Consider the following 22,125-nt stretch of genomic DNA (forward strand, 5'->3'; position numbering starts at 1 on the left):
GACCTCAAAATTTTTCAAAATGCTCCCAAAAATGTAATTCTGCTGACATCATTATGGAAGAGATTCTGATGAGGAAGAATATGGGGGCAGAAACAATAAAATTGATATTTCCACAAAGGAAGCTTTCTGGTACACTTGATTTAAAGAGACAAATTTGGGAAACGGACAAAATAGTTGTACTTAAGAATGTTTTCAGGAGGGGCACCTGGGTGGCTCAGTCCGTTGAGTGCCCTACTTCGGCTCAGGTCATGATTTCACAGTTCCTGAGTTTGAGTCCCACATCGGCTTTTCTGCTGTCGGCCTGTCAGCACTGAGCCTGCTTCGGATCTTCTGCCCCCCTCTCTCTGCCCCTCCTCTGCTTGCACTCTCCCAAAAATAAATAAACATTTTTCTAAAAAAGAATTTTCTGAGGAATTCTTGTACACAATGCATTTAAAGTTATAAAGATATTAAAAGACCACTTTTTGGAGCAGAAACCGGCAATGGGGCAGCTTGAGGAAATGTTGATGTATTATGAGGAAGAAAATGACACTGAACTATTTTGTATTTGTATTCTCCTGCAGGGCGAATAACTATAGAGAGTAGAGTGAACACACCAAAAGGAGGGCGTTGAAAGCCAGAACATAATATATTTAAAGAGACACAGTTACATCTCAAAATGAGGCCAGTTGAATTATTGCAAATAATTATTTGCAATAATTGCAAATAATGTATTTGCAGGTGAATTATTGCAAAAATGGTAAAATAACTTGCCAGTGAGTTGGCTGAAGGATATACGATGGATTAATTTTTGAGAAATTCTGGTGAATACATGAGCTACTACAAGTCTGGAGAGAACCTAATGTCCTAATATTCAAAAAGGCAGAAAATAGAGTGAAAAATCCAAGGGACTATCTTGTCTGAAGAACACTTCTACAAAGATTATAGTGGTATAATTTTTGAATTTTGTGAAATGAAGTTTTAAGAGACTTAATACTAGTATATTTTTCCTTCTCTCCATGCTATGTGTGTTCCAACCACAGAGGGCCCCCTTTCATCCAAACACCTGGCACATAATAAAAATCTGATCAACTTTGGTTGAATGGATAATCTAATTCTCAAATCTCGATGTCTCTATAGCGGTATCATGCAATGGATTTTCCCACAGAGACCTACTGTACATGCTATTCCCTCTGCCTGTAAACCTCTCATTCTCTTGATCGACACTTCCTTCATCTCCCCAGCTTTGATCCGGCCAACCCAAATCATCCCTCATGTCTCAGGTTCAACACCATTTCATTATGGATTCCTTTCCTGACCCCTCTCCACCTAGAAACACAAATATTGGACAGATTCTCCTGTTATATCCTTAGTCTTTCATAGCATTTTTCACCTTTACAATTGATTCATTGTCTGGGTAATTATTTACTTAATATTTGTCTTTCTCACCAGACTGTAATCTCTATCAGGATGAGGAGCAGGTTTATTTTGTTCATCTCTACACCCCAAGTGTTCGGGTCAGGGATATTTATTGGTCATAAGTTCTTTGTAAGGCCGTTTGTGGGTATAGGCAAGGTCTTTTATAGAAATCTCTAAGAAAATTGGAGAAATATGAGCTGGTCATGGTTCAGTTAGATTGAATAGCAATCTTGGATTAAATGACTATTTCCCAGGGATAGAGATTAAGGAGGGTCTAGAGAAACAGTATATATTATGTGTCCAGTAGCACATCACATGATAAAACAGTGATCCATTATCTTTAGTATGAAGAAGAATCACCTTTGTACTTGCCTAAAAGGGCAAACTCACAGCCCCACTCCCAGCTGATTCCTGAGGTTCTCTGTACTCTCCCTATAGGAAATTTTTCCAAGAATTTTGTGGTTTTCTTCAGGGTCTCTGACTGGAATATTGCAAGGACATTCTGTCTCCCATTGATCTTTTTCTCTTGGGTATATTCAGTAACAAACTACATTAGTAAGAGTCTATCTTGGTGGCTTTTCTATTTTAGGCTACTGTATAAATGACATGCACGATAGAATTACAAATGAAAGAAAACATTTTACTGTGAGGGAAGAAAAGAAAAAAAAATTTACTCCCAGCACAGACTTTTTAAATAAACATTTTAGTTTAGAATAGTTTTAGATATACAGAAAAAATGAGAAGGTGGTAAAGAGTTTCCATTCACCCACACCCAGCTTCCATTGTTAATAACATCATACCTTATTATGGTACACTCGTCACAATTAATGAACCAGTATTGATCATTGGGATTTGGGAGTTTGTTTTGTTTTGTTTTGCCTTGCTTTTGAACACTTCCTTGCTTCCTTACTTTTTGTGGTACTTTTTGATACTATAAGATATTCTGAGCTCATTTTTAATATTCCCTGACCTAATGCTGGAACCAGCCATTTCCCCAAAAAAGGCCTTTTTCTTTGAACGGAAAATGCTATTTGAAACCGAGATCTAGGTGTTCATTGCTACTTGGGGGTCATTGCTTCTAGGCTCCTCATCTGACAGAATAAGGGAATACATGTATATATATTAACCTATATATATATATGCAAATATCTATAAACATTTCTATATGTGAACATCGGTACTGTATTAAGCTAGACATGAGTTCACACTGAAGTCTCCGAGTCTAATCCATTATTACCGCACGAATTATTTTAGCCTTGATTGTCTGCAGCCTCCAAATCCATCACTGAGAAGCCTGGCTCCCATTGTCTTATTTACTTACTCAATTGCTTAATCCAGTATACACCTACAGTAGTTTCAGAATTGTTAACTCATACACGTGGGAAACAGTGTTACCGCTGGAACAGAGCACAATGCTTACTTACAGTTTGCTTTCCTTTGGTGCTATAGATTCCACTCATCTACTTAGGTCAAAAGGTTTGCCTCCACCCTCTTCAATGAGATTGTTTCATACACTGGTAGCACAGACAGATCTTTTTCACATTCTGCATTCCATTCTAAGATCCCTCCATCTCTTGACCTATAAACTTTCTGTAGAGAAATCAATGCAGAAAGATAGCTTTCTAGGGGTTCCCTTGTATATGATTGCTCTTTTTCTCTTGCTACTTTCAAAATCTTTTCCTTGTCTTTGACTTTTAATACTTTGATTATGTGTGTTTCAGAGTGATCCTCTTTGGGTGGATCTTGTTTAGGATCCTTTGAACTTCTGTACTTGGATGTCCATATTTCTCCCTTAATTTGGCAAGTTTTCAGCTGTTATTTCTTTAAATAATCTTTCTGCCTCTTTTCTCTCTTTGGGATTGCCATGTTTATAATGTTTATAATGTTCCCATAATTCATGTACACTTTTTTCATTCTTCTTTGCTCTTTTTGCTTTTTGTTCCTCTAACTGGCTAATGTCTAATGATCTGTCTTTGAGTTCACTGATTATTTCTTCTACATGATCAAGTCTGTTGTTGAAGCCCTCTACTGAATTTTTTTTTCAGTTTTATCATTGTATTCTTTAGCTCTTGGATTTATGTCTGGTTCTTTTTTATGGTTTCTATTTTATAATTAAAACTCTCATTTTGTTAATGCATTGTTATCCATAATTTTTTTCATCGTTTATCTGTCTTATATTTCATTGAGCTTCTCTAAGGTAATTATTTAGAATTCCTTGTCAGGCAAATTGTAGATCTCCTGGGAATTTCCCCTGCCCACTCCCTTTGCCAGCAGACCTACTCATCGATTGTGGGAGGAGACTGGAGTCCAATAAAGGGCACTTTCAGAATCCCTGGTGGTGCAGATGGACATATCTCCTGCTGAGATCCTACCATTTTAGGTCTGCAGGAAGATTGTGACTATGAGGAACTGGAGCCCTATATAAGGCCCTTTCAGGATACTCAGAGGTACAAATATATATCTTGTTGTGTCCCTGGTGTCAGCATGACTATTTGTGGACTGTGGCTGGGATAGGCCAGAGCCCAGTTACAGAACCCTTTTAGAATTTACAGCCTTCCAGGTGTGGCCAAGAGAGGCTGGAGCTGATTTACAGACCACCTCAGGGTCCACAGCCAGCACTGAGTTCTGTATGCCTGTTACACAACATACAAGTGAGTGTGATTCCTCCAAGGTCCCTTGACATGTGGTGCTGGTAATAGAACCAAAGCCAAGTGGGACAGTAGTCGCATCCTCAGGGTTTATGGAGCTGCTTCCGATCTGTGGTTGGGACTATCGGTGAGTCAGCTGCCTAGCTGTGAGCCTTCTTTCTCAAAACAGCTCCTCCTGGTTTTAGATTGCAGCAAGGTTTCACATCTTAACTGGATTCTCAAAGCTCCCACAAAGGCTCTTTTGTCTATGGATGGATGCCAAATTATTGTCGTTGGAGGGGAGGTAGATATGAGTAAAGTATGTCTTCTTTGGCCCTCTTGTTAATATATATCACTCTTGCCTGCATAGGTCTGACAAGAAATCAGCCATAATTCTTACCAAAAAATTATTGATCTATAGTAAGATTCCCTCATCATCCCCTCTATTTTCATGATTTTCTCTTTGTTTTGGTTTTTTGCAGTTTAAATGTGATACGCTAGGTGTGGATTTTTGGTATTTACCCTTCTTTGTGTTCTATGAACTTCTTGGATCTGTGATGTTTGCCATTAATTTTGAAAAGTTCTCAGATATTATTATTTCAAATATTCCTTCAGCTCTGTTTTCTTTCTTCTCTTTATTGTATTCCAATTATATGTTTGTTATATCTTTTGAAGTTGCCCCACAATCTTGAATATTATGGTCGCCATTTGTCATTCTTTTTCTCTGTGTGTCTCAGTTTTGGAAGTTTCAATGTACCTGTCATCACTTAAATTGTGAAACACTGAGACATTATCTTAAAACATCCTGTTGCTGCAGACACATAGAAAAGAATTGGCAGTATAAACTTCATCATCTGTGTTCTCATGTAATCTTATTGTCCCAATTATCGTTGCGTTCTTTTCTGTTTAATTTTGGAGGATAAAAGTATTAATTCACTTGTCAGTGAATTAATACAATACAATACCCAGGGTTTTTTTTTCAATTTTTTAACCTTAATTGCATTTTCAAAATCCAGCAGTCATATTTTTAATCTCTAAGTGTCTTTCTTGGATTTTTAATGATGTTCTACTCTGGTTCTCTTGAATTTTAACACATTTACAGATTATGGATTTTTTTTAAGTTTCTTCAATTTCTTATAGTAAGTTTGTTTTATAGGTGGACATTTGTTTTACTTCCTCAGAGTAAAACATTCAATAAATACATTGGTCAACCTTTTGGTTTACTTAACCTTAGAGAGGGAAGCTTATGTCTGAAAAATTGTGGGGTTGAGATGGGTTGTAAGAAATTGAAAGGGTCCTATGTAAGTCACAAAAGCAAGAGAAAAACTTACATTTGTTATAATTTTACTTTGGAAAGTTAATGATCAAGGACATTGCACTTGGATGCAGTTAAGCCTGGGTTTTCTCTTCTTTGCTGAAGATTTTCTTGTCTGTAATTATGCAGTTGTCCCAATGCTTTCTATAAAATTATTCTCATTGGCTTGACAGCTCTCACTGGGAACTACCCTCAGCTGTCTCCCTGATTTAGCTAAAAGTGTAATATGAGAATAATCTGTACAGCAGGTTCCCTCCATTGCACAAACCCTGGCATCCAGGAAATTTCTGGTGGTAGTCTTAATTAGGATCAAGTTATGCTTCTTACTAACTGCTGTGCACCCACACTCTTATCCAGCTCTTGCCATTCAAAATTAGGTAACAGTAATGGTTTTTTCAGTTCTTCCTGAATTAGGCTACAGTTTTATATGCAGTGAGTTAAAGGATAACATAGCTTCCCCAATACATTGTCCCCTTTTCTATAGCCTGTAGACTCCTCAAATCTTAGAAGCAAGATCCACATTCTTTTCCAATATTAATTTTTGATACATATTTTTCACTACTGTTATATTCCCTCGGTAATTTAATGACAATTTTATGAAACATTAATGGTAAAGTGCTTCAAAAGTGGGGGTTCGTATTCCATAATTTTATTATACTCTATATTAAATGTGTTAAGTCAATTGAATACTACTAATCACAAATATTATATTTATCTAAGTTTTACCATAGTGAAGTCATCTGTCTTTACTTCTTTTGGATACTTTTGAGATTTTCTCCTTACCATTGGTTTTCAACAATTTGATTAAGATGTGCCTTAGAGTGATTTTCATAAGGTTTACTCTTCTTAAAATTTATTGAGATTCTTGGGTCTGTAGACTTATAGTTTCCTCCAAACCTAAAAAATTATTTACTATTATTTCTTCAACTGATTTTCTCTCATCTCTTCTCTCTCTTTTTTCCTTTTGAGATGGCAATTGTATGCATGTTAGACTGCCTGTTATTATCCAACCGGTCATTGATGCTCTGTTTATTTCTTCCCTCATTTTTTGTGTCTGTACATAATTTTGTATAGTTTTTACAGCTTGTGTTTAAGTTCATTGGTCTTTTTTGCTGCTGGGTCTAATTTAATGTGAATGCTGTCTCAGTCTTTTCAGGTTGATATAATAAAAGTGTCAAAGACTGAGTGACTTAAAAACCAGATATTTATTTCTCACAGTTCTGAAGGCTGGGAATTCCAAGTTCGAGACACAAGAAGATTTGATATCTAGTGAGGGCACACTTTCCAGTTCATAGATGGTCATCTTCTCTTTGTGTCCTCACATGGTAAAAGGGGCAAAAAGGCTCTCTGGAGCCTCTTTTATAAAAGCACAAATTTCATTTATGAAGGTTCTACTTTCATGACTTAATCACCCTCTAAATGCCCACCTCCGAACACCACTACATTGAGGATTAGATTTCAACATATGATTTGTGAGGCACACAGACATTCAGTCTATACTATGATCTACTTTATTTTTCATCTCAGATACGGTATTTTTTACCTCAAAAATTTCAATTTGAGTCTTCTTATATCATTGAACTCTCTCCTTTTCATGATCGTGTTTTTTTCTGCCTTCTTATTCATATGGCTCATAATTAAAATAGCTATTGTAATATCTTTGTTTGCTAATTCCTTCATCTCTGTAATTTATTAGTTGATTCTATTGATTAGTTAAAATTCTTCCTACATTAAAAAAATTCAATTCCAATATGTTCCCTACAAATCTTTAACAAAAACTTATTAGAGCCAATTAATCATAGGAGCCAAAAGTTGAAAAACAATCCAAATATATTATCAAATTTTAGTATATTCAACAAAATATTACTCAGTAATAAAAAGGAACAAACTACTGATATACACAAAAACAAAGAATAACTTCAGAGATACCATGTGAGTGAATGGAGTCAGACACCATGCAGAGCAGATATAGGCAGGGTAATATAGTGTGACTATTTACATGTATTTCTAGAACATAGAAAACTAATTTATAGTGATAGAAATCAGAACAATGGTGGTTGGCATGAAGCAAGGGAGAGGTGATCAACCAGAAAGGAGTAGAAAGGGACTTTCTCTGATGATGTTACTGAACTAAACAACAATTATAATGTTGGTCACATGGATTTATATATTTTCCAATTGATTGAATAGTACTCTTAATATCTGTGCATTTAACTGTTGGTAAGTTATAGCTCAATTTAAAAATGTTATGAAAACTTCACTGAAGAGAAATAGTTCAAAAAGAAAAAAACAAAACGAATTGAAAATAATTGCAACCTATGAATGGTTCAAAATCTTAACTATCTAACAAAATTTGGAAAATTATCAAATGTTTCTAAAGAATCAGAAAATTTGAAAATGCAAATAACCAAGGATTATGACTTAAAAACTTATAAAAATCAAGAGTGGGATACAAAAATAAATTATAAACGTTTACTGATAGACTTGAAAGAAGAGCTGGAAAAGGAAAAGATGGGTCATGAGCAATAGAAGAACAATTAAATAATCTATATTTTAATATAACCTCAATCAATGATCAAAGAAATTAACAAACAAACAAAAAAACCACCTAATTCTAAAGTTCATGAAAAGAACAAACTAAGGATGTTATGGAAAATATAGCTAGATGCTATGGAAAATAGAGCTATAGCTTTTTTTAAAATAAAATTAGTGATGAAAGACATGAATAACAGAAGTTAAAAGATATTACAAAGTCTCTGTAAACAGATCCATGTATATACTTTAATTTAGTTTGTGGTGAAGACAGCATTGTAAACAAAAATGAAAATGTGGACTATTCAGTTACTAGTATTTGAAAAATTGGGTTTGCACATTGAAGAAAAATAGATCTCCGTGTGTGTGTGTGTGTGTGTGTGTGTGTAAATTCCAGGTTAATTAATATTACAAAAGCAGTGGAAGAAATTGTAAGTTAATATTGGTAGAGATGTTTTCTAAGTGAAACACAAATCCAAAGAAAAGAAACTGACAGATTCTGTTTCTTAGAAACTAAAGACTCCCTAAAACAAAATAAATCATAAATAAAGCTAAAATTTCAGCAAGGTTCTGGGGAAAATTTTGCACCGTATATTACTATATTACTGGCCAAGATTACTATCTAAAATACACATACACACACACACACACACACACACACACACACTCACATACACACACACACAGAGTTCCTAAAGTCAATAAAAAAAAAAACAATAAAAATAATGGAAATAATGGACAGGATGTAAGTCACAATGGATAATCACAAATATCTACATAAATATATACAAAAAGATGTTCAACCTGATTAGTTATAAGGAAAATGCAAAATAAAAAGGAATTATTTTTCATATGTTTGACAAGAATTACAGTGATTACATCAAGCCTTGGCATAGAAATGAGGAATAGTACTTTTGTACACTCTTAGTGGGAGTACAAATTGCAGAAACCATTCTGGAAAACAAGTTGACAGTCTATCAAAATAAAATCGTTCATCTCCATTGACTCAGCAGTTCTACTTCTAAAAAACAATCCAAAAGAACTATGCATAGATGAGCACCAAAATAGACACAGTAGAATGATTTATTTGTTGTGGTAGTAAAAATTGGAAACCTAAATATCCATCAAAAAATTATTCATAATAATATTGTAGTGTATCACATGGCTATTGAAATGAATGACATAGGCTTTTATGTGCTTGTACAAAACTTAACCCTAACTCTATAAAAATGAAGTTATAAGATGCAAAAACTAAAGGTTAAAGTATCCATTTCTATCTGATAGAAATCCCAGAAAGAGAAAAAAAAAAAAGAAAATGGGGGCGGCTGGGTGGCCAGCCAGTTAAGCATCCAATTCTTGGTATTTCAGCTCAGGTCATGATCTCACAGTTCAGGTAATTGAGCCCTGTGTCAGGTTCTGCACTGACAGCTCCAGAGCCTGCTTGGGATTCTCTCTCTCCCTCTCTCTCTGCCCCTTTCCTGCTCATGCTCTCTCTCTCAAAATAAATAAACATTAAAAAAAAGAAACAAAGAAAATGGAGAGGAAAGCACTGAAAATATAACAGTCATCATTTTTTTATAACTAAATAAAGATGCATACCCTCAGTTGAGAAGCCTCATGGAGTACAGAGGAGGGCAGAAAATATAAAGCAGTACATATTTATATGCAGTGCAGAAATATTTAAAAGCATTGAACACAAAGAGAAAGTCTCAACATTTCTAGAGTTAAAACAGTAAACTTAAATTTGAATCATTGACCCAAGGTCTAAATAGTAACATAAGATGTGAAAAGATAAAAGACTAACATAGCATATAGTGGATGAAGTATGGACTCTGTTGTGAACAATGTTGAAATAATTGGTTCGCAGTATGAAAAGCACAATGAAGTTATGACCATATGTCGCAGAAATAAGCTCCAGGATTGAAAGGATATTGTGAAAAGAAAAACAACAACGTTAGTAGGAAGTGTATTCTGATATCTTTTATCTCTCTATGGAGAATTATTTTTAAATAAGAACAAAAGGCATTAATGATATGAAAGCAAATTGTGTATCGTGTTACATCAAAGGTAAAGATTTTCTCAAACAAGGGCCTCTCAAATGAAGTTAGAAGTAAGGGGGTATTTGCAACATCTAAAACTGACAAAGGATTAAGATCTATAATACACAAAGAAGTATTATAAGTTATCAAGAAATGGGGAAACCAGAAAGAATTGGGAAATTATATGAATGGGCGATTTATACACAAAAACACCATATAAATATATATATATGTATATATATACATATATATGTACACACACAAACATATGGAGAGAGAGACCAATAGCAGTAGTAATCATAGAAGTGCACATAAAAATAATAATGATATACGTTGTATTATCATCATATTCGAAAAAGTTCAAATAATGTCAAGTATTGATGCAGATGCAGGGAACAAAACCCTGATGCATTAGATGGCATCCGTGGCACTCATTTTGGAAATAAATTCTATTGACTAGTAATCAAATAAGGGTATGCATATATCCCACAAAAAGAAGAATAATTCCAGTGAAACCCTTGCTGAGGTACACAAAAAGGCATAGATAAAACTGCTCATTTGAAGTACAATAGTAGTAAAAAGTTGGAAGCATTCCAGATATCAGTCAACAGAAGACTAGATAACTTAGGGGGTTACTAAAAAGGATAATTCCAATAAATTCATGCAAAAATTTTTCCAGTTCTATATAGGTCGAGTGAAAAAAGTAAGAAATATAACGCAACACAGATACAAATGTGTATGCATTACATGCAACAATACTGTATATTTCACACTGACACCTTTATGGAGAGTGTGGATTGACAGGATATAAAGTAAGCACAAAATCAAGAAAAAGCATATGGGAATGAGATCATATAGGGAGATGAAGGGCATAAAACTATAAAAATAAACACTTGTCATACATCGACTAATAACGTACCAAAGAATATACCTCAATTTAGTCGGCGCCCTTGAGATCCTCCTCAAATTTTAACATTCAGTATGGGCAAGCATAGTGAAACAAGCATTCACATATGCTACTATTAGGTGATACTTTTCAGAACCTAAATGCCAACCTGTGTTTTTGGAATATATAATAACCTAGTCAGTTACCAAGTACATAATAATGTATAAAAGTAGTTTTATACTTTTATAACTGTCAAGAGTTTTATCACTCTTGACTAGCAAGGCCACTTCTAACACATCAGTCTGAGCCTTTGTCTACTTTCTAAGATACTTCTATTTTATTCATTCAGCAGATGTTTACTAAACTCTAATTTCATACCTCAAGCTCTCTGCAAATTCATCTCTGTCCTTTACCGATTCCCCATCTGCTTCTCTGATGGCTCTATTATTTTATCTTTTTCATTTTAATCTACCCCTATACCTGAAAATCGCCAAAAGCTCAACCATTCTGTTTTTGCCTAAAATACTTTTTAGATTAATCCTTTATTCTCATAGTTTCTCCATATTGTCAATTTCCAAATCCAAATCTATTTTTTCATCTGGATATTGATGCTTTCATATCATTCTATTACCTCAAACTCAAAATAAATCAGTTGAATTTCATCATCTTCCCACCAAAATCATCTCTGATGGCCAATTACTGCCATCTTCTCTGAATGCATTGTTATCCCAATTGACCACTTAAGCTAAAAAAAAAAAAAATCATAGATTTGTTTGGCTCTTTTCTTTCCTTTATCAATCATATCAGTTCTCATAAATTCACATCTGTATTAGTTTCCTATTGTAACAAATCACTATTAATTGGCTTAAAACAATATGAATTTATTATCTTACAGTTCTGGAGGACAGACGTCTGAAAGGAGTCTCACTGGGCTAAAATCAAGGTGTCCGTAGTTAGTAGGGCTGCATTGCTTACTTGTTCTAGTGAGAAAGCCGGCAATATATGGTTGCCTTTTTTTATGATGCCATTTCTCTGGTTCTTTTTTTTCTGTCTCCTTCTTCCTCGATGACTCTCGTGATTATACTGAACCCACCTGGATAATCCAGAATAATTTCCTGGAATAGCTGATTTAGCACCTTAATCCCATCCTCAACCCTAATTTCTCCTTGCCATGTAATAATCACAGATTCTGGGATGAGGATTTGAACATCTTTGCAGATCCATTATTCTCCCTACACAAAGTTTGTTCCATACCAATTCAAATTTCACCTCTTTTTTAATTTTTCTCCATATTTCATAATTTAGGACGTATCCCTTGCAAAATCCTTTTTCTTCCAAAATGCTTCTGGGGTTCTTCACCAGGCACCCTGCATGTGCTCAAACCAAGTCACGTTTTTTTATCATCCACCTGTACCGTTGTCCTAGTTCTTATGTCACAAATGTTCTTTTTCAGACTAAGTCATGTCATCTTTGAGTATCCACAACCCCCAGCCCCTCTCAACAGTTGTGAAGTTGTCTAAGACAAGTGAAGCCATCTTTTTAAAAAATTCAGTAAATCATTTGACGCTTAAATGATTGAATAAATTCAGATTTTGTTTAGTAGATATAGCTGTTTTATAGTACCTAGAAGAGAACAGTATTTCTTAAAAGTAAAAATTAAACAATTCATTCCAGAGTTAGTATTACTTTGTTATTACCACCACCCCCAACCCCCACCCACGCTAGCAAACCACTGAGAACAGCCCCAGGTGTTACTCTGTTCTTTCCTGCTAGATTGAAACTCAATAATTCCAAGTTAAGCCTCATCTCAATATCCTCAAAAACCCAATTTGGCAATTCCTATTATTATCTGCCTGTACCCAGTACATTTTAGCAAGCCTCCTTTCCTGAGGCCACTTGCCTGTCTTTTTAGAAAAATTCCTTTTTCAATTGCTCCAAACTCGGTCTTTTCCAACTGGCTGGCATTCAGTTCTTCTGGAAATGATTGCCTGTCTTTCAGGCTACATAAAAAACATAATTCTTTAAATTCCAGAATGTCTCATAAAACGTTTCCTTTATTTCACTGTTCATAGCCATACCAGACCAAATTACTGCTACACGATTATTAATAAGTCATGATATTAGTTGGTCTGAAGATAATGTGATCACTTTCACTGACAGGGAAAACAGAGACTGTAATTCAATATCCAATAACATTTGAAGAAGGAAGTATTTCTTCACTAAGCTTTCTGGGTGAAAAGTGCTGTATAATTTCAAAATAACAGAATCATTTTATTTTGGCAATAGAGGAAACGAGCTTCAAAGATTCTAGGGTATGTCTACTCAGATGCATTTTCAGACATCTCTCTGAGGGAGAAAAGCTCTATGTTGGGGGGTGGGGTGGGAAGCTGGTGTTGCTACATTTGTTGATGAAGGTAATTACTTCTTGGGGCACTTGCGTGGCTCAGTCAGTTAAGCATCTGACTTGATTTTGGCTCAGGTCATGATCTCACGGTTCGTGGGATCGAGTCCTGAGTCGGGCTTCCTCTCTCCTTCTCTCTCTCTCTCTCTCTCTCTGCCCCTCCTCCACTATCTCTCTCTAAATAAATAAATAAATAAATAAAGATTTTTGAAAACAGTTCTAACAAAATAATTAGGACGGAAGACCAAAACATCTGGTGACTTAAAAGTTAAGTTTGCTGAGGCAATCAATATTGTTCAGCAGTTCACAAGTATTTACTGTTGTCAAGAGGTTGGAGAGACAAGCATCACGGAAACCAAATAGGGAAAAAGTAAAATCCTGTTTTGGGGTCTTCACTGGTTGTCTCTGACCTGGAAGAAAGAGTTGCTGAGCCATAAAGTAAGTCATCTTGTCACTGTTTGAATTAATTATGAGCTACCGGGAGGGTTGCGGTGAACGGACTAGCAACCCCTCACAGCTCCCAGCACATGGAAAAGCCTTGGATTTAATCAGAACTCTTGATGCTTGCTGAGAATCTCCTCACACATGGTACTCAGTGCTTCCCAGAGGCAGGCAGGGTACAGTACTTCCTGCACAAACATGATGAGTGCAGAATCTAGAATAGGAAATCTCTGAGGTTGATGACCTTTGAATGATCCTCATTCCTGTTTTAATGACTGAAAACTGTTAACATCCCACACTTCCTCTTTTCTATGCCAGGGCACTTGACCGTTACTGTTTTCAGATTTCTCTTTCTAATCTTTTTCTCTGTTGAACAACCCCAACCACTCCCCCACCCCTTCACCCCCCCCACCCCCCGCCACCTTATCCATTGCAGAGCAAGACTCTTTCCTGTGGATAATGAACTGTCCTGCATCCCAACCTTTCTTTCAGGACCTCTTCAAAGTTCTTCATACAGACGACAGGGGAAATAAAGTCTTCCAAAGGAACCAGAGTACTAGCCCAAAGCAGCATTTCCCAAGTGTAGATTTCTTTGACATTTTTGTGTTATCATTAACATGTACATAAATTTTGCATCCTACTTACTTCCAATTGTATCTGAGTTTGTATGAATCCAAAATGTATGAAATTGTTTATCAGCCATGGAAATTGATGCTACAGGAAGATAGGCCTTGATTAATTATGACTTTCAGTATTCACGTAAGCCTGGAAGCTATTCTTTTCTCCAGGTCCACAGGAAAGTGTGTATATCGAGAGATTGTAGAGGTGACGTTCCCCCAACCCCCTAACTCTGCTTCCTGACCTTTACATTTTCATCTTCCAATAAAAATCTATCTTCATTTAAAACAATTTATCTTATATTGTGCTTGTTAAGGTCACTTTTTTCAATGTAGACTTTCAGAGCTGGTTCATAGTCTTTCTCTGCCATACTTGCACCACAATTCTAGGTATTTCAGAGTTTACATAGACAAAAAATTCACATCCTAATTTCAAATGCCCTAGACCTCTTTTGCCTTACCCTTTCCTCCTCTGCACTGTAGCCCTTTTCTAAGGGACATGCCTTATCTCGTGGTCCGTGGGTTAGAACCCCGCATCAGGCTCTGTGCAAAATGCTCAGAGCCTGGAGCTAGCCTGCTTCAGATTCTGTGTCTCCCTCTCTCTGCCCCTCCCCTGTTCATGCTCTCTCTCTCTCTCTCTCTCTCTCTCTCTTTCTCAAAAATAAATTTAAAAAATATTTAAAAAAATTAAGGTACATGCCTTGAAGAGGTAACTTGAAACTTCGAAGTTCTACATTCCATTCATTGTCAACAAATTCTTGATTTTTCACCTCTTATATACTATCCTTCCCACCAAATATGCACAGGAATCACAGCAAACCAACCATCCAGGCCCTGGATTCCACCCCCCCTTTTTTTTTTATTTGTTGATTTCATCCTAATCTACCTTCTTTTCTCACTGACAAGGTTGTTCATCTGAAGTTCCTCATCACCAGCAACCTGCAAACCCAAATCCTAGAGCAGTGAGTTACCCTTTTTTGGTTTCTGCATTTTGGAACTTGGTAATGCTAGATAAAAAGCCCCTGGTTCTTTCTTTGATCTTGCACTACTGAATTCATGGTTTCCAACATTGGCTAGGACCTCTGCATCATTTCAGGACTTTACTTGTCCTGATTAGTTCCCTTCAACATTCCCCTCAAAACCCATTCAGAACCTGCTCCCCTGAAACCTCTTTCCCTCTCAGACTGGACTCTGTTTTATTCTCAGCAGATTTCTGCCTCTTACTTCATACTTCATCAAGAAAACAAATGCTCTCTCCTTCCACTTCCTACATCCTTTCTCACAAAATGTATTATCGTATTAACATGTAGCTAAAGATCATTTTTATTTAAAGTGAAAAACATAGTGCCTATATTTAAGTTATTTTCAATTGTTTGAGAGGCCCTAACCCATTTGATAGTTTAGAATATGAAAATAGACCAGATCTGCTCTGAATAATTATAGACGACAGTGTTCTAGTCTATGTATTCCTGCCTCGACGAGGGCTGAATGAAAAACTACCCAGTCCTCCATTTATTGCTTATAAACTATATACATACTTTAAATTCTGACACAGTACAATTAGATTTCTAAAACAGAAAGCACGGAAACTGTGCCACTTTCAAGTTGAAAAAGACAGTGCATCTTTGATCACTGCAATGGAGACAGAGCTGCTGAGACTTCATTCTTTAGAACCCACCTCTTCAGAGTCCTCACTTTCATCAAGGTGGCTATCCACTAGTGTTGTTTACAACTCAGAAATACCCTAGCTGCTGTCTTGGAGGTCTGGGCTCTGCACCGAGAAACAACCCAAACCAACTTCTTGTAACATTTGAGAGAAAATATTCAGCTAGACACTTAGAAACTACTTCCCTCCAATAAAAGAACTCAGCGTCATTAATCTTCAAATGCTTTATAACAAGCAGGAATATTCGTGATTATTTGCTGACTTACGTTTGTACTTCCAGATTGAGGAGGTACAAAGCTCACACAGATGGCTTTGCTTTTGAAAAGACTAGTTGAAAATTGTAAGCTTTCAGCTGAGCTTCCAGGTTACCAAGGCTCGATAGTTCCTTCCTTTCTGAAATATGAAGTATAATGTTCTTATACAAGTAGAACAAAGTTCAAGACAGCAGCCTGTTCCATTTCATAGTTCTGAATTTTTTCCAGAATTATATTTTCCCTTCATTTTCTGTCAGAACCAGTGCATTTACATTGACTAATTTGGATTACTTCAGGAGTGGAAGAAATGCATTCTTGTTCAACTATGCCGGCAACCAGCAAACACAACAGACTCCAATGTGAGGCAAATCTTAGGTCTCCCTGTCGTAAAAGCCAAGGATCTGTCCAAAATATTGGTAGCCAGGATGAAAGTTTATGTGCAAGATTCCCCCAAAATGTTGGTTAAATCCCTTAGGTCTCTACATTTTCCTGTCTCCAACACAAAATGTTATTGTTCTCAAGGGTAACCTTCATCCAGCTTGGCCCTCTTTTTTTGTGGTTGCAATTTCTGTTCTTACTCCAGGGAGATTTTCAATAGCTCAGATAGCTGGACTTATTCCAGACTGCCAAAGATCTACGCCCCCAGATCCTTCAAACTAGGTAGGAGATGCTGCATCTGGCCTAGAGATGGCTGAGCACAAAGGAACCGGACAGACTCTTCCCTGGGTCAGGTACACACCAGTTTAGCAGTGCCCCCAAAAGGCATCCAACTCTCCACTGGCACTAACATCTCCTCTCAACCTCACAGCCCCAGCGTCATGCCCCTGCCCATGCCAACCTGCCTGCTGGCAACATCTCCTCCTGCAGACTCTGGGGTTGTATGTCCCCAGCCCCTCTGGAGCCATGCCATGCCAATGGTGGAGGCCAAAGAAAACCTCTTTTTGTTCATCGGTTTTTAATTTCCAGAGTTAAAAATTGCCCTCTGAACTTTTCTTTCATTATAGGACCCCATTCTTGTTTCATAGGCAGACTATCTTTTCTCACACCCTTGATGGTATTAACTATATTTGGTTTCTTCTGTTCCACTGATGGTCTTTGTTATTGTGCAAGTTGTGTTTTCCTGTTTGTTTTTTGTCTCTCCTAAATTGTCTTTTCTTTTTTTTTTATTTTTTTAAACATTTATTTATTTTTGAGACAGAGAGAGAGAGAGAGAGCATGAACAGGGGAGGGTCAGAGAAAGAGGGAGACACAGAATCTGAAACAGGCTCCAGGCTCTGAGCTGTCCGCACAGAGCCCGACGCGGGGCTCGAACCCACAGACCGCGAGATCATGACCTGAGCCGAAGTCGGATGCTTAACCGACTGAGCCGCCCAGGCACCCCATAAATTGTCTTTTCTTGAATGTCCACTGATTGTTGGCTGTCCTCTCATATGCAAAAGTGAGAAGCTGACTGGAAGAAGTGCATGGGTGTGTGTTGATGGGTGGAGGGTATTAACCTGGTTGTCTAGGATTCTAGGAGCTAGACAGGAGAAGCAGCCTGCTGGTCTTGCATTTCAGCATGTAGATTTTTGCATTATCTTACCACTCTTCCTACACACACACACACACACACACACACACACACCTTATCCTGTGTGCCTGTTGTCTCTGAACTCAGAGGCTCCTTGGGCTCAGTTTCTCCAGACTAAGCATGCTATTACCTATGATGCATGTGGGTGGGGTAGTTTCTCGACTGCTCAGAAAGTGTAAGGGACCAGGAAAATTCAACCAATTTGTATATAGATTTTCAACCATTCATGTTGCTAATCATACCTCACTCCATGTTCTACGCATTCTGAAAGGGAAATTAGATCAACTCTTACAGGTACTCCTCCTCTTATAGGCATTTGGATTCCTCTTTTTTATGGTCTGCTAAAACCATTAAATTTCCTCTGTAAGTTTGTTGTCTAAACTTAAAAAAAATCTTTCATCCACTATTCTTCACTGATATTTTTTTTAATTTTTTTTAACGTTTATTTATTTTTGGGACAGAGAGAGACAGAGCATGAACGGGGGAGGGGCAGAGAGAGAGGGAGACACAGAATCGGAAACAGGCTCCAGGCTCTGAGCGATCAGCACACAGCCCGACGCGGGGCTGGAACTCACGGACCGCGAGATCGTGACCTGAGCCGAAGTCATATGCTCAACCGACTGAGCCACCCAGGCGCCCCTCTTCACTGATATTTTAATGAAAAATTTGGAGGGAGAACTGCTGGACAAAGATGGTCAGCCTGCTAAGTTTTACTGGAAGGGCTCCATAGTTAACTTGATATTTCCAAGACATTGGACAACATCATAGGTATACATATGGTTTGGGGGCAATATGTAATGCCATATAACAAATGTAACGTTAGAATAGCCTTCTGGCTCCACCTTCAAAGAATACTCAGAATTTGAGCCTCCTAGCAGCTATCATCCCAATCCAGTGATATCATCCTTGACCAAGACGCTATCATCTATCATGTGGATTCCAACAGTATAGCAAATGACAGAAGCCAATCTGGATTTACTCTGATGCCTGAAATCTCCCCGAGAGCTGACTTCACACTATGCTTGCTAGCATTCAGAGGAGATGTCCTACATTATGCTTGTACTGTTCAATGACTAAATGCCTAGGAGTCATGTTAAATAACAGGCTTTGTTTTCTCCCCAGACTTAAATCTGACATAACGTTCATTTTTCACTCTAATATGTGTGTACCAGCCTCTTAACTCTCTTCTGTGGCTGCCTTTTGTAGAAGGGGTCTAGACCACTGATAGAACCCTTATCTGGTGATAAGAAGTGGGTGTAGAATGCAGGAGAGGAAAGCTTCCCCCACTGGCAGGAGCCATCTTGGCTGGTGTTTTGTAGTTTTGCCAAAATAAGTGCAGTGATCTTTTGTCGAGTAATCAGCCTCCTCTTGCTTATTATGTAGCTGCAGTTCCGAGATTTGCTTTCAGCAAACCCAAAAAGAAAAACGTGAACCACATGCTCCGGACAGTAGGTAGCTGATTCAGTACTAACATTAGGACCTTATCCCCAAACCTCAGAAAACAAGCACAGTTTAATGCAGCAGGTAGAATGGGAGCATATGAATGAAATACCACTTTCAAGACCTGCCGAGTAGCTTGGGAAAGCTTTAGAGTGAGATGAGTGTCTGTGGAATAGGTGGGTAGCTACTAACCACTGGACATAAGTGAAAATGCACTTCCCATGTCTAGCCCCATTTTTCCAACCACAGCCAGGAAAGGCCAACAGTTGGAATACACCCATTCCCAACCATCCCCACCCTTTTTCAAAAAAATCTGAATGTTCATCCGTGTGTATTCTTGACCCCATCTTCTCCCAAATGACCTACTACTCCATCAGTACCTCCTGTTTTTTAAATCTCCTTTTACCTTCTTTTTCTTATTATTCTTAAGTAGTACCCTTGATTTATCCTCACAAGTGTGTTTTGCCTTACATTCAATTTTGTCTGGTATTAATTTAGCTTTTTCATCTTTCTTTTGATCATTTTTTGAATGGTATATATTTCCTCATCCATTTTGATATGGTTTTAATTTAGGTAATTAATTATTTAATTTGGGTATCCTTATAAGTAGCATGTGGCTAAAATTTTTATTCAATATGATAAAATCTGCCTGATGAAATTAGCCTAATTGTATTTATTACAGTTACTGATATTGTATTAGGATTTTACTAAATCTTATTTTGTGGTTTCTGTTTAGCCACAGTTTTCATAGATTCCTTCCCTACCTATCTTCTGTTTGATAAATATTTTTATGTTTCCTTTTTATTCTATGATGATTTATTTTCTTTAAGTTTATTTGTTTATTATTGTAAGGGAGAGAGAGAGAAGGGAGAGAGAAATAGAGACAGTGTGTGTGTGTGTGTGTGTGTGTGTGGGAGGGGCAGAGCAAGAGGGAGAGAGAGAGAATCCCAAGTAGGCTCCACACCATCAGCACAGAGCCTGATGCAGGGCTTGAACTCATGAACAGGGAGACCATGTCCTGAGCCAAAATCAGGACGCTAAACCAACTAAGCCACCCAGGTACCCCTCTGTGATGATTTCAAAGCTGAAGATTGCATTTTTATTCTTTCTGGTGATTTCCACTAAAAGTTTGGCATGAATACTTAACTATAATTTTTAACAAACGTTAACAGTATTTCTACCTCTACCCCTAACCAATCACACTGTCTTTTACAATCTTTTCCCACACGGTGTTATTGTTGTTGTTTAGAGTTTTCATTTTATCCTTTATTTTAAATCCATACAAAAAATAACTTCATTGAGTAGCTCATTTAATTTTTTGTCATTTGCTTGCATTTGGAGCAAAAGATATAAACCATCTTGAATGGAAGCCCTTAAACTTAGGAACATGTTCAAGTCTCTCCGCACTGTTCTGGAGGGGTTCCAGGGCTGTCAACAGATTCTCAAAGGGGAACACTGTCAATAGATTAAGGACCGCTCACCTTCAGAATAAAATCCAAGTCCCTTCTCATGGCATACAAGGCTCCCAGCACCTGCTCCTACCAATACCTCTGGGTTTCTGCCATTCCTTATAGGACTAGTCAAATTCCAGCAGAGACAAAGCAGTACACGAGCATACACGTGCATGCACTCACAAGAGCACAGAAACACACATGCACAGAGCACAGCACATACTATGCTGTCTCTTACTTCTGAACATTTGCTCATGCTCAGTGAGTCTAGAATGCCTCTCTCCTCCACACTTCTCCCATCTTTGTCTCTGATATCCACTAGCTAACTCCATGAGCATTTTCCTCTGATTAGCCACCACCATCACATTGCTGGGACTTCCATAGTTGTTTATATTTTATAATTTGGCTTATCTTTTTTTTCAATGTTTGTTCGGTTTTGAGAAACAGAGAGTGAGCCAGGAAGGGGCAGAGAGAGAGGGAGACACAGAATCTGAAGCATTCTCCGGGCTCTGAGCTGTCCACACAGAGCCCAAGGCGGGTCTTGAACCCCCAGACTGCAAGATCACGACTCAAGTTGGTCGCTTAACTGACTGAGCCACCCAGGCGCCCAGCTTACCTTTTTACAATATGACTGTTTCCCACATTAGACAAAGAGTCACATGAACGTAATGAGTCTGTCATTCATGTTTGCATTCTCTAGTGCTTGGCTCAGCACCTGACATATAGAAAGTACTCAATGTGTATTTGTTGAAGGAAAAAACAAAGGAGAAGATCTACAGACTTGCTTAAGGGTAAAAAGCAATTAGGCTAAATACTTTCAATTAAGATTAGAGTCTATCTCTAGCTTCAGAATTAGCCAACCATAAGGAACACCAGTGAGACTTTTAATGCAGAAGTGAGAATTCAATCATCTAATTGGAAAATAATAGTGAAACAGGGACTGTACAAAATAATTGTTTCTGGGGTGTGTGTATGTGCAAACACACATACACGCATATCACCTATTCTTTTTTTTCTGTTTTTCTATAAGAAAACTTCTTCTTACTGAGTTCTGAGGAACAGATGTCTCAGGAAATATAATTGCTGGGTCCTACCTGGAGGTTGGGGGTGGGGGGAGCTTGCAAGGTAACAGAGGAAAATGGGGAGACATTAATCTCGCTCCATTAAGAAAAAAAAAAGATGTTTAGGATATAATGATGTATAAATATGCCATTTATAAGACAGAAGATAGAGATTCAAAAAAAATGGGGAATCACATTAATTTAATATAAGAGAATATAGACATGGATATTACACCACTGAAATTTAACTTTAAAATATATGAAAACAACACCTGAATAATACAGCAAAATTGGTAATCAACATATAAAATATAAAAATTGAATATAAATATTCAACATAAAAATTCTGAAATTAAAAAAAATACAAAGATAAATGAAAAATCAGAAAATATGCCCAGTATCAGATGAGCAAGCTGAATACTGTGAT

General features: G+C 37.2%; 1 pseudogene; it reads right to left on the reverse strand.

Annotated features, from left to right (window-relative positions):
• Positions 1 to 15,789: 15,789 nt before the first annotated feature.
• Positions 15,790 to 17,125, reverse strand: LOC106967416 (cyclin-G2-like; annotated as a pseudogene).
• Positions 17,126 to 22,125: the final 5,000 nt, after the last annotated feature.

This window comes from Acinonyx jubatus, chromosome B4 (genome assembly GCF_027475565.1).
Source record: "Acinonyx jubatus isolate Ajub_Pintada_27869175 chromosome B4, VMU_Ajub_asm_v1.0, whole genome shotgun sequence".
NCBI lineage: Eukaryota > Metazoa > Chordata > Mammalia > Carnivora > Felidae > Acinonyx > Acinonyx jubatus.